The sequence below is a fragment of the Maniola jurtina genome, chromosome 8, assembly GCF_905333055.1.
Source record: "Maniola jurtina chromosome 8, ilManJurt1.1, whole genome shotgun sequence".
NCBI lineage: Eukaryota > Metazoa > Arthropoda > Insecta > Lepidoptera > Nymphalidae > Maniola > Maniola jurtina.
Window position 1 is genome coordinate 12,339,194 of NC_060036.1, and position 12,139 is coordinate 12,351,332.

Here is a 12,139-nt window from a genome sequence, read left to right on the forward strand (position 1 = left end):
TCGCCCACACGTCTCTGATAGTACCTAGTTCCAACTACCGACTTCCAAAGCGAGACAGCACTTGCAAATAAATAAGTAAAACGATTCTTGCAACGGCGCGGACGTAGTAGTCGGTGCGATAAAATATTCATTCGCATTTCAGACAAGACAGGATGTCTTTGAATATTCAGGCGTCCCCGTACTTTTGACATCTTGAAGGTCCCTTTGTATTCATTCTTATGGGCTCCCGAGACGGTCAAGCGGCTTGACGTCAAGCACGTAGATTTTTGCTTGAGCCAAGCATTTTGACCGTTTACTAAGTTTGCTTGATGCTTGAGTCAAGCATTTACGTGCTTGACGGGGGTTTAAGCTACTTATTATTTTTGCTTGACGCTACGTTCTTTGACGTTTGCTTGATCAAGCTGCTTGATGCGACCGTCAAGCAGGTTGATCAAGCAAAAAAAAATTACGTGCTTGACCGTCTCGGGAGCCCTTTAGTTTGAAAAGGTATAAAATAGAACGATACTTGTTTTATAACTATTAGTACAGGTACTAGGTGATGCCCGCGACTTCGTCCGCGTGGATTCAGGTGTTGAAAACCTGTTAGAACACTTTCTGAGACTTGGAATAAAAGTAGCCTATGTCACTCTCCAGGTCTTTAACTATTTCCATGCAAAAAATCACGCCGATTCGTTACTCGCTACGGCGTGATTGAAGGACAAACCAAAAAAAAAAACAAACAAACTTTCGCATTTATATTATGGGTAGTGATATTTTATTCTTGAATGTCTCAGATGGCATATAACAAAAGAGGAGATGATTTTTTAATACTAACTGCCCATGTTCATCAAATATTTTGGAGCAAAAATACATAGTGGCATAGTTAATAACCTTTATTTCTCATAGGTCATGACTAACATTAGTTCCGAGCAGGTCAAATGATGCTCACTGCAGATTACTGCTATCAGCGTCAAAATTGCAAAAATCTAGTTGCTTCAAAAACAGGTCGGCAATCGTTAGTCCAGCGTACCTACTTGTATTAGTAGATTTTTTTCTTTCTTTAAATCTGGCTTTACTCTGATTAGCCAATGTCAAGTTTGTGATATTTTCAAGTTATTGAATTTATACAAGTATGGACTCCGTCTGCGCCGGCGCCCGCCGACATACGCGCGGCGCCCCTTTAGAGCGCTTCCCAGTCAGTTCCACCACCACAAAACACCAACTAACACAAAAACCAGCCTCTCTTAACAAAAAAAACACTCCAAACAAGCACAGCACGCGCGCCAGCAAACGCTATCACAGACGAAGTCCTGTTGTGTACCTATAGGCTACAACTGAACTACCATAGCCAAGAGATACGGATTTACTGAACATGTTCGCATTCGTCCAGTGATTAGCGTGTAGCTACGCAACAAAGGGTTTATTTCAACAGAGGACTTCCAGTTTCACTGCTCACTAGTTCACTACAAGTACAAATATGAAACATCACAAACGGGAACTATGCAAATCCTTACTTTGAAGGGACAAAGAGAAATGACTGTTTATATACAGTTTTTCCATTGTCACAATAAAAATACACGGAATAAACGAGATAAACGAACCCTCGGGAACAAAGGCGAATTATGTCAAGAACTACTAATGAAAACCTATAAAGCTTTTAGTTTCAATGAAAACGGGGATACTTTGTGAAAACTATTTATACTAGACTAGCTGAAGCGCCCCGGCTTTGCTAGGTTAGTTCTCGTTTCAGTCATAAATCCTCATTATTAACCCCCGACCCAAAAAGAGGGGTGTTACAAGTATGACGTGTGTATCTGTCTGTGGCATCGTAGCTCCTAAACTAATGAACCGATTTTAATTTTGTTTTTTTTTTTGTTTTAAAGGTGGCTTGATCGAGAGTGTTTATAGCTATAATCCAAGAAAATCGGTTCAGCCATTTGAAAGTTATCAGCTCTTTTCTAGTTACTGTAACCTTCACTTGTCGGGGGTGTCATAAATTTTTAATTTACATTTGTATGGTATACTAGATGATGCCCGCGACTACGTCCGCGTGGATGTAGGTTTTTGAAGATCCCTTGGGAACTGGTCAGTTTTCCGGAATAAAGAGCCTATGTCCTTCCCCAGGATGCAACCTAACTTTGTACCAAAGGTCAAAATAGGTTGAACGGATGAGCCGTGAAAAGCTAGCAGACAGACACACTTTCACATTTATAATATTAGTATGGATTCCGTGAGAATTTCGAAAAGTCTGGCCTGTAGTGTGCCTGCTTTTCGAATGCCTTGCAAATTTTTGCAAGTTTTTTAGGTTCTATTTCACCCCCGAAGCCTGATGTAGGTACCTACTCTTATGAATTACTAACGACCGCTCGCGGCTTCGCTCCTGTGAGAATTTTGAAAAATCCAGCCTTATTCCCAGTATATTATGAAAGGAACCTCAGACCTCTATGTAAAATTATTAAAATTAAATATTTCAGCTTTCTAGGTTCAAGGGTTTGGAGTTTGGACTGGGCATTGATGAAGCAATCAGTGAGTGATTCAGACTTATCTTTTTATATTTATCAACAAGTTACCTATCTCCTCAAGAAAAAAGTCAAATTAATATTATGGTGTTGTGATTCTCACACTATACCATACAATTGTGAGTGTGAGTTTTTTTTGTAGGTATCTGCAGCGAATCCTATGTCACGTTTGTTTTACCCAGGCCGCTACGCCGAGACACTGTTTACTAGAAAAAATTATACCTGTTACCGCTTAGGGGTAATCGGGAAATTAGCAATTCTCTTTGCAAAAAAGTCAAATTAATACTATGTGCTGTTATTCTTTACCTATACTATAATCACATAGCACTGGTATCTAAGTACACAAAATCCATATCGTTTACATACTTTACCGGACGGGATATCATACGATACTAGATTCTAGAAAAATTTACAATACCGCTTAGCGGGCTTGGTTCGCAAAATTAGCAATGTAAAACCCTGGACCAGGATAACGCTAAATCAATACTCGAGCTGCGGTTACGGGACACACACCGACAACCAGTAGAGATAAGGGCGCTTACAGATTAACATTTTTTCTACGCCTTTGTGGCATATTACGCTTACATCCGCACAACATTTTAACTAAATGCAAGGATTAACAAACTACAAGGGGTCAAAATTGCTAAAAATTGATTCCGGGCTGATGAACCCTCTTAATTCAATAAACTGAACGTGCGCGCACTGCGATCTGTGGTGCACGCGCGCATTCTGGCGTTATCGCTCAAACCAGCGGTTCAGTCAGTTATAGCAATAATTATGATGATAAAAGAGCGTGGTTTTGAATTGCAGCTCACTCCAGTAATACGTGGAACTGCTCTTGCTGGCTTTTCTAGGTAGAAAAGGCTTTCCGAACCAGTAGTAGATGGATTTGACGATTCAAAGGTACCTATTTGTAAAAGTTTAAATGTCTTTTTATTTGTATGGATCCTGACGTAAGAGCGTCTACGCTTGTACGAGATTCTGTACGCAAAAAAGGCGCGCGTTCAAAAACGAGCTTATTTTTTTTTAATAAAAAAGCGAGCAAACGACCAGGCGGGTCACCTGATGTTAAGTGATTACCGCCGCCCATGAACCTTTGCAGTATCAGAAGAACCACCAATGCGTTGCTGGCCTTTCAGGAATTAGTTGGTCCGCCACTTGAATAACCCCTTGTTGTAATCTAATGAAAACAACGCAGAAGAGAAGAGGAAGGCATGTGCGTGGAAAACAGAAGGCAGAACGGGCGGTCGAAATGCACCAGGCTCCCAGGGTGAAATTGCTTGTGGTGGTGCTTATACGCGCAAAAAACGCTAATCTGAAACCGCTCTAACCATTATACCGAATGAGCAAACAATTTTAGCGTGTCATTTAAACCGACACGTAGTTTAAACACGGCGACATGCAACGCCCAGCTTTTGATAAATGTCAAAACGTTTTCAGAGGGTTTCACAAGCTTGTATTTTACATGGCCCAATCAATGTGCTAGAATTTTTTTTACTGTAAAAACTGAAACCTCTGCAATACTACAGTTACACATTTAAACATAACTAAATAACTTTTCCAATAATTTTTTTCGCATATATCAATTACTAGAGGATGCTCGCGGCTTAACCCGCGTGGATTTCGTTTTTTTAAATCCCATAGGAACTCTTTGATTTTCCGGGATAAAAAGTAACTTATGTCCATCCCCGGAATGAATCCCAAGTCTATTTCATTAAAATCGGTTCAGCGGTTGGGCCGTGAAAACGTAACAGACAGACAGACAGACACACATTCGCATTTATAATATTAGTATGGATTTTCAAAACTACCTTCACTTCCGGTTTTTTTTGATTAAGTATTTACAAGTTGCAACAAGTCAGGTTATGAGATAAAAATTTAGATTGACAATGTAGATTCAAGATTTTAATTTTTAATATTTTAATTAATTTATTCAATTAATGAAAAAAGAAGCGCATCAAGTCAAAAGCGTAATTTTTGATCTTTACCTCCTCAATTGTAATGAAAACAAATCACACAGAAGACGTAAAGAATCCCGACGCCTGAGTGGTCCACGCCGTCAAAAGAGGGTAAAGACTAAAGAGAAAATGCCATGGCTCGGTTCCACTTAACTGTACTGGTGTGCGGGGCACCTTAGTTGTATTCGTCTACCATTTTAGAATATGGGGAATATTCGTCTGTGTTGGTGTTAGCTAGCAGGCGTGCTCTGCCTTTTTGGAGTGTTTTTTTTTTGTTAAAACTGACTGGAAACGCTCTAAGGGGGTGCCGTGCGTATGTCGGCGAGCGCCGGCACAGACGGGGTCCATACTTGTATAGTTTAACTAACTTGTTACAAATATCTACAAACTTGACATTAGCTAAATCTTTGTAAAGCCAGACGAGAGAGGAAAAAAAAAAGAATATGGGATTCCAATAACCGGTACAATTTTTAAACGTGAATGTATACCAGATGCAAATAATATAAATTCAATAGAGAGTGTCCAAACATTTTTACCGAGTCGATAGCGTCAATAATCCGATAGGTACGTAAATTGGGAATTGGTACTAACATAGCTAACGCTTAATGAAAGTGTCGACATTTATCGAACTTTTATACGAGCTTTTATTTCGCCTACCCTCTCCTGGTATTTTTTGTGGACCGATTTTTGAAATTCGCACATAAGTAAAGAATATTAACTATGTAACTTTGTTAGAATAACTGTATTTTTTTTATGTTAAAGTCTTAGGTCATGCAGCGATAGAATCGCCAATATACTTATCTACTTATTGCCAATAAATATTTCACAAATTTTTTGAACGACTAGGTACTATAGTAATTCAAGGTTGTCACGGCAAGATTGCTTAGATGATTTTTTTTAATATTACAAGTAGGTATCTTAATAATAAAAAATCGATTAACTAATGTTAATTTAATAAATACGCTAATGCCCGGCATGCTTCGTAATACGAATCGCGCCACATCTATCGTACATTAATGATCGAAAACTTCGTGCAAGTCCCGACAAATAGATAGTTTCAATGCATAGTTAACGAACAGTTAATTAACGTTAATTTTTGACATTGTAAGTAACAGTAGGTACCTACTATCCTCCTTAAGTCCTTACATATTACTATTGGCGCTGTCACGCCAAAAATACTTAAGCAACTCTTTTCTCAGCACTACTTCAATAAAAGCTGGAATAATACTGTGAACTCGGATAGCAGATGGCTAGGGAAATCTAGTCTAGGCGCTTTAGCGTCTCAAGTGTTTTATTTACAAAGGAACAAGAGGACTCCCGCGTGTACCTAACGTTCTATTTTCACGTAGGTATTTTAACTCTACCGCCTAGATCGATCAACTCATTTTATATTTTCACTAGCTGATGCCCGCGACTTCGTTCGCGTGAATGTAGGTTTTTTTAAATTCCCGTGGGAACTCTTTGATTTTCCGGGATAAAAAGCCTATGTGCTAATCCAGGGTATAATCTATCTCCATTCTAAATTTCAGCCCAATCCGTCCAGTAGTTTTTGCGTGAAGGAGTAACAAACACACACACACACACACACACACACACACACACACACACACACACACACACACACACCCACCCACACACACACACACACACACACACACACACACACAAACTTTCTCCTTTATAATATTAGTGTGATCCTACTTATGCTCAAGTACCCAGTACCGACCAATTGAGGAGATCATTGGGATGACCGATGTTAGCTACCTCAGTTTTTGATATGTTGTCTTTGAAGATTGACACTGCAGGTCGATTCCAAAAAGCTGCATCAATTTCATTACAATCTCAGACGTTGCTGTTATTGGCTGAATTTTTTGTCTTTTTGCTGCAACAATGCATTTTAGCAAATAGCGAATCAGAGTTAATTGCGATCGTCAAACTACCTGGTTAGAGCTCCTGCAGAAAAACTGACTCAATCATTATTACAATCTCAATTGTTGTGATTAGTTACATTTATAGTATTCCTGTTGCAACAATGCATTGTAGCGAATAGTGAGCGAGCGTCAACCAATCAGAGGTGATTGCGATAGTGACATTGTGGCGGTCGCCGAATCAAGCTGCTGGCCTCCTGTTAGCATCAAAACAGGCTTTTCGCGTTGACCAATCAGAAGACATCCCGCATTCCATTGGCTGGCAAGTATCTGACAATGACGTCATGTTTCATTCATTCATATATTACATTCTAACATGTCCACATCTTACCTACTTTTATGTAGTCTAAGTATAGCCTGGCTTGCCTGGGTAGAGAGTCGTTCAAGAAATTAGACCGTTCTATACCTTGTTTGCGAGTGGTTGTTTAAGTATATTCTTTACTTGTGTTATAGTGAACGAATAATATAAATTAATTATTATTAGTAAGTAAGTATTTCTATTAATGTTACTTTGCCTCTTTAAGTCCTATATCTACTTAATCAACGTAGGCACTTAAAAACTTCATTTAAATGCACAAAGGAGGGGTACTTATTACAGAACTTTTAATTAAAGCAATCTAGCTATCCTTCCAATTGACTGAATCAACTTGAAATGCATATATTGGAAAATTATCATAAGTGCAGCGTAACAACAATGTAGATGATCGTGATGATTTCCATACCGCAGCAAATGGGTTTTATCGAGAGAATATCGAACAAAATAAATGTAGGTCAACGGGTATTAAATGAAAATGATCCATAAATTATTTTGCAAGTAAATATCTGACATATTTTACGAACAAACCGTTTGCCATGAATATTGTTTTTCAGTGTAGCACTTATTTATGTTTACCGCAACGTGCTTTAATTATTTTCCTTCAAAAACACCTCCTTATCAAGCAGTCCTTGGCTTTGATTGGCGTGTTTACTTCTGAGGCTCTTTATGCACTGTAGTCTGTATCCTACCTGAATCCGGTCATACAGTCAATACCTACACCTCGTGTTCATATTGGACCTGCCTGTTTTGTTACCAATCAATACCTACTTGTTTTGTATTTAATATAAGTTTCTTGCTTAGTATAAAAAACCGGCCAAATGCGAGTCAGACTCGCGCACCGAGGGTTCCGTACTTGGGTATTTTACCGACATTTTGCACGATAAATCAAAAACTATTAAGCATAAAAATCAATAAAAATCTGTTTAAGAATGTACAGGTAAACCCCTTTCATATGATACCCCACTTGGTCTAGTTATCTTACTTTGAAAATTGAAACATATTTTAATTTTTTTTAATGATGTAATCACAAATTCACGGTTTCGGATTATTTCCTTTACTTGTGCTATAAGACCTACCTACCTGCCAAATTTCATGATTCTAAGTCAACGGGAAGTATCCTATAGCTTTTCTTGACAGACACGACATACGGACAGACAGACCACAAAGTGATCCTGTAAGGGTTCCGTTTTTCCTTTTGAGTTACGGAACCCTAAAAAATTAACAACATAGCATCAATGTGGACTCAATATAGTCAATATCAACGAGCAGATCTTTGGCGATTCAGAAGAGCTGAGCAGTCATTTAAAACAAGGTTTTAAATTCATTGTTATTAATGTATTTACTAAGAGAAACACATAATTATTTTTTCTCTACTCGAGAAAATCCATTGAAACCGCGGCGTGTCTACAATTTTAGTTGATCTCAATATAATGCCAGTGTTGAATGGAAAGCTCAGTGCGTTGTGTTCTTTAATGAGGATACGCGAATAATATGCTGAAGTGACTACAAGCAGTGCTCGAGCACCTGTAGTTATTCTACGTCTTTCATTTAATACCACGTGCATATTATATATTGCTATGCCCCTTTGTACTTAACATAATTTACAACTTTTTTTATACCATTACAAGTTAGCCCTTGACTGCAATCTCATCTGGTGGTAAGTGATGCAGTCAATGGTGGAAGCGGGGTAACTTGAAAGGGGTAAGGCAGTTTTATTAAACCCATACCCCTTACATACTTAAATAGTACCTAATTTAAGCCGCTCAATCTATGGCCACTGATGAATATCTTCAGAGATGGAGAACAGAACTCCTCAAGGGGTAAGAGCAAATTGCTAGCGATCAGTGTAAAAGCTTAGTAAACAGTAGGGTTTAACTGGGCATAGCATATTATAGAGAGTGCAAAAGCCACTAAAAATTGTGAAATAAAAAAAATTCAAAAGAAAAATATGACCGACTTCAAAAACCACAAACACTGTTTGATTTAAGTGTTTGTGGTTTTTGAAGTCTGGTTTTTTTATTTTGAATTTTTTTTAAGTGAAGGTATCTCTGAACGCACTGTGTAGATCTCAGCCATAGTCCCAGACCATATACATACTCTCTCTAGGGTAAAATAATCAACATTTCACTTATTATTCTAATGTGGCGGCATTCCAGCCAACCCCACCTCCTAATCAATAAATTATGGGGTTATATTATTGCGGAAAAACACGCGATCCGTCGCCTGCCGTCAATCGCCGGCCTTGTTTGCAATGATTGATTAGCGTATGTAAACTGTGAACTTCATCGCCTCCGCTGAAACGATTAGGTACGGCAGAGTAAATTAGAGTGAGGCAACCGTCGGTTTGATTCTAAATTGACGATATGTCAAATATTAGGCTATGGTGTCGTAAGATCAAAGAGAAATAGAGCGCGGTTTTCGGTTAACTTGTGCTATAAGACCTACCTACCTGCCAAACATTATTCTAGGTCAACGGGAAGTACCCTATAGGTTTTCTTAACAGACACGACGGACGAATGGACGGACGGACAGACAGACAGACAGCAAAATGATCCTATAAGGGTTCCGTTTTTCCTTTCGAGGTACGGAACCTTAAAACAAAATGTTTTTAGTAATATTGCAAATAAATACAACACTAATGAACCCATACACCACTAGTCATTTTATGTCATTGTATTTTTTATCTGTCATCTGCCACTTTTTACCTTCATGTACCTACTGCGTTCGTAAAATCATTATAGCCTCCAACTTGAAACAAGTTCCAAGAATGAATTTTCATTAAGAATTTACGTAGGTATATGAATCTTTTATCAAATTAATTTCAATTCAGTTTCAGTAATTTAATTTCAAGTCGCCCATCTGCTCAAATTTTAATCAATGCTAATTGCGATTGCATTACGCAATCATCTATCATTTTAATTGATCAATCAATTACTTAACACTTAGGTGTTCTTGGAATCAATACTCTAATAAATTATTATTGGAGGCTAATCAAAGGTTATTAAAGATTATTAAATATGAAATGCGGAATCTCTTAGAATGCCAGAGAAGGAGGATTACTTTAATTTAAAAATTGTTACTCAAAATTAAAGTAGTATATCTAGACACAGACTTTTATAGGAGTTTTCAGGATTGATCCTTGGTAAAAGAGCTGCTTTCAAATTAAACTTGCACCAGGACACAGGCCAGCACGCGTACAAAAACATCTACGCGTGGAGAAAGATCTATAATACTAAATAATACCAAATAACTTATTTAATTAGAGCGACATTGCTATTGCTAATTGCAACATCTAATTATTCATTTCACGATCTAAGCATCGAAGGTATTTCATAATCGTTTCGAGCTTGGGAGGAAACTGAAACAAACCCTATAATATACAAATCCTTTATTTTATTTTATTCAGATACAAGTTAGCCCTTGACTGCAATCTCACCTGGTGATAAGTGAAGATGCAGTTTTTAACATCGAATGTGTCAAATATCAATTCAATTAAACTAAGTACTTTCAACAAATAAATAAATTAATAATCTTAAATTCAATAAATTTTTAACAATAGGTAACTAGCACAACATACTTACATATTATTAACCCCCGACCCAAAAAGAGGGGTGTTATAAGTTTGACGTGTGTGGCATCGTAGCGCCTAAACGAATGAACCGATTTTAATTTAGTTTTTTTTTTGTTTGAAAGGTGGCTTGATCGAGAGTGTTCTTAGCTATAATCCAAAAAAAATGGTTCAGCCGTTTAAGAGTTATCAGCTCTTTTCTAGTTTTCTTGTAGAAAAGAAGGTTAGATAACCGTTAGGTTCATAATATTATGTCAATTGACAAATGTCAAGCTGTCAAGATGGACGTTGCCTACATATTCATGATTATTTATTTGAAAATGATGTTTTGGAAAACTCAGATACTTTGGATCGTAGGCGCGGAATAGTCCAAGAAAATCGGTTCAGCCGTTTGAAAGTTATCAGGTCTTTTCTAGTTACTGTAACCTTCACTTGTCGGGGGTGTTAAAATTTTTTAATTTACACTTGTATGTATTTGAGAATGGCAGCCTATATTGATCTAGCTTATTCACACAGGCTGCGTAAGCGTTGCGTGAGCGTATAGACGTATGCGTAACCCGGTGTGTTAGGGGTTTACGTGCGTCACTACGCACGTGTCACGTGTACGCAATTGGTGTGAATCGGCCTTAATGAGAGATAGACCGTCTAATGGCTGGCTTACATGATTGCAACGATCGACGCCGGTATTAATCAGTTAATGAGAACGCCGCATGTCTACACTCCACACCGGTAACCGAGTTCCGTGACGAGGTAATCTCACAGAGGATTAAGCCATTAAGTCATCAATATGTTGTATGCCGCCGGGAATATGACGTTACAGCTCTACTTATATGAGAGATTATCGAAGCCAGCCGTAGTCTTTTACATCTACTAGTACCACTTATCAGACTAATATTATAAAGAGAAAGTTTGTATGTGTGTGTGTGTGTATGTTTGTTACTCCTTCACGCAACTGGACGGATTGGGCTGAAATTTAGAATGGAGATACATTATACCCTGGATTAGCACATAGGCTACTTTTTATCCCGGAAAATCAAAGAGTTCCCACGGGAATTTTAAAAAACCTACATCCACGCGAACGAAGTCGCGGGCATCAGCTAGTATTATAAAAAGGTAAGACTTGGATGTAGGGGTTATCTCTAGAACTAGTGATTCGATTCTGAAAAATCTGAGACTGAAATGAAACCCGGACGAAGTTGCGGGTCAAAACTAGTAGACCATAAATCTTACAGTACCTATCTACATAATTTTTTTTTGAAAATATTATGTGGTTTGCTCCGCTCTGCGCACCTCAGATGTCATTTAATATTAAAATTTACTACTACGTAACGTACGTACGTACGTATTTAAATTAACTACAACGCAATTTCAGTTTTCATGACGACACAAAACTTAGCGTTGGATATATTTTGTAGTAGGTATCATTCTATTAATAGAAAATACTAAAATTCGACTCAACACGCGTCGAGTGTTGTAAGTTATGTTTTTTTTATTCAGATACAAGTCAGCCATGGACTGCAAGCTCACCTGATGGTAAGTGAATATGCAATCTAAGATGGAAGCGGGCTAACCTGGAAGGGGTGAGGCAGTTTTCATTAAACATTTCTACACGGCATTGTACCTACGTACGCGGGATGAACGAAATGTACTAAATAAGTAAGAAAATAAAAATCAGTTTTCGATTTTAGGAATCGTCTAAGTTATAGCGCGGGGAGCGAAACAAGCTTTTTAAAAAATTTCTTATTTTCGGTCTACTTACTAAGACCTACCGCTTGACTGAGTCAGCTCATAAGGCAGATTTTAACCTCCGACCCAAAAAGAGGGGTGTTATAATGTTGACGTGTGTATCTGTCTGTGGCATCGTAGCTCCT

The 12,139-nt window shown here is 38.0% G+C and overlaps 1 protein-coding gene across 39 annotated transcripts in view; it reads right to left on the minus strand.

The window, feature by feature from the left end:
* The window catches only part of LOC123867727 (calcium-activated potassium channel slowpoke), a 114,924-nt gene that overhangs the window by 61,329 nt on the left and 41,456 nt on the right, over window positions 1-12,139 (minus strand). For 2 of the 39 annotated variants that reach the window (XM_045909946.1, XM_045909945.1), the window contains exon 1: window positions 550-556. The exons of the other annotated variants lie outside the window; for them this stretch is intronic. The gene's annotated coding sequence lies outside the window, so the exon portion shown is untranslated. Of the gene's footprint in view, window positions 1-549; window positions 557-12,139 lie in introns of those variants that run through there. 39 annotated transcript variants of the gene reach the window in all.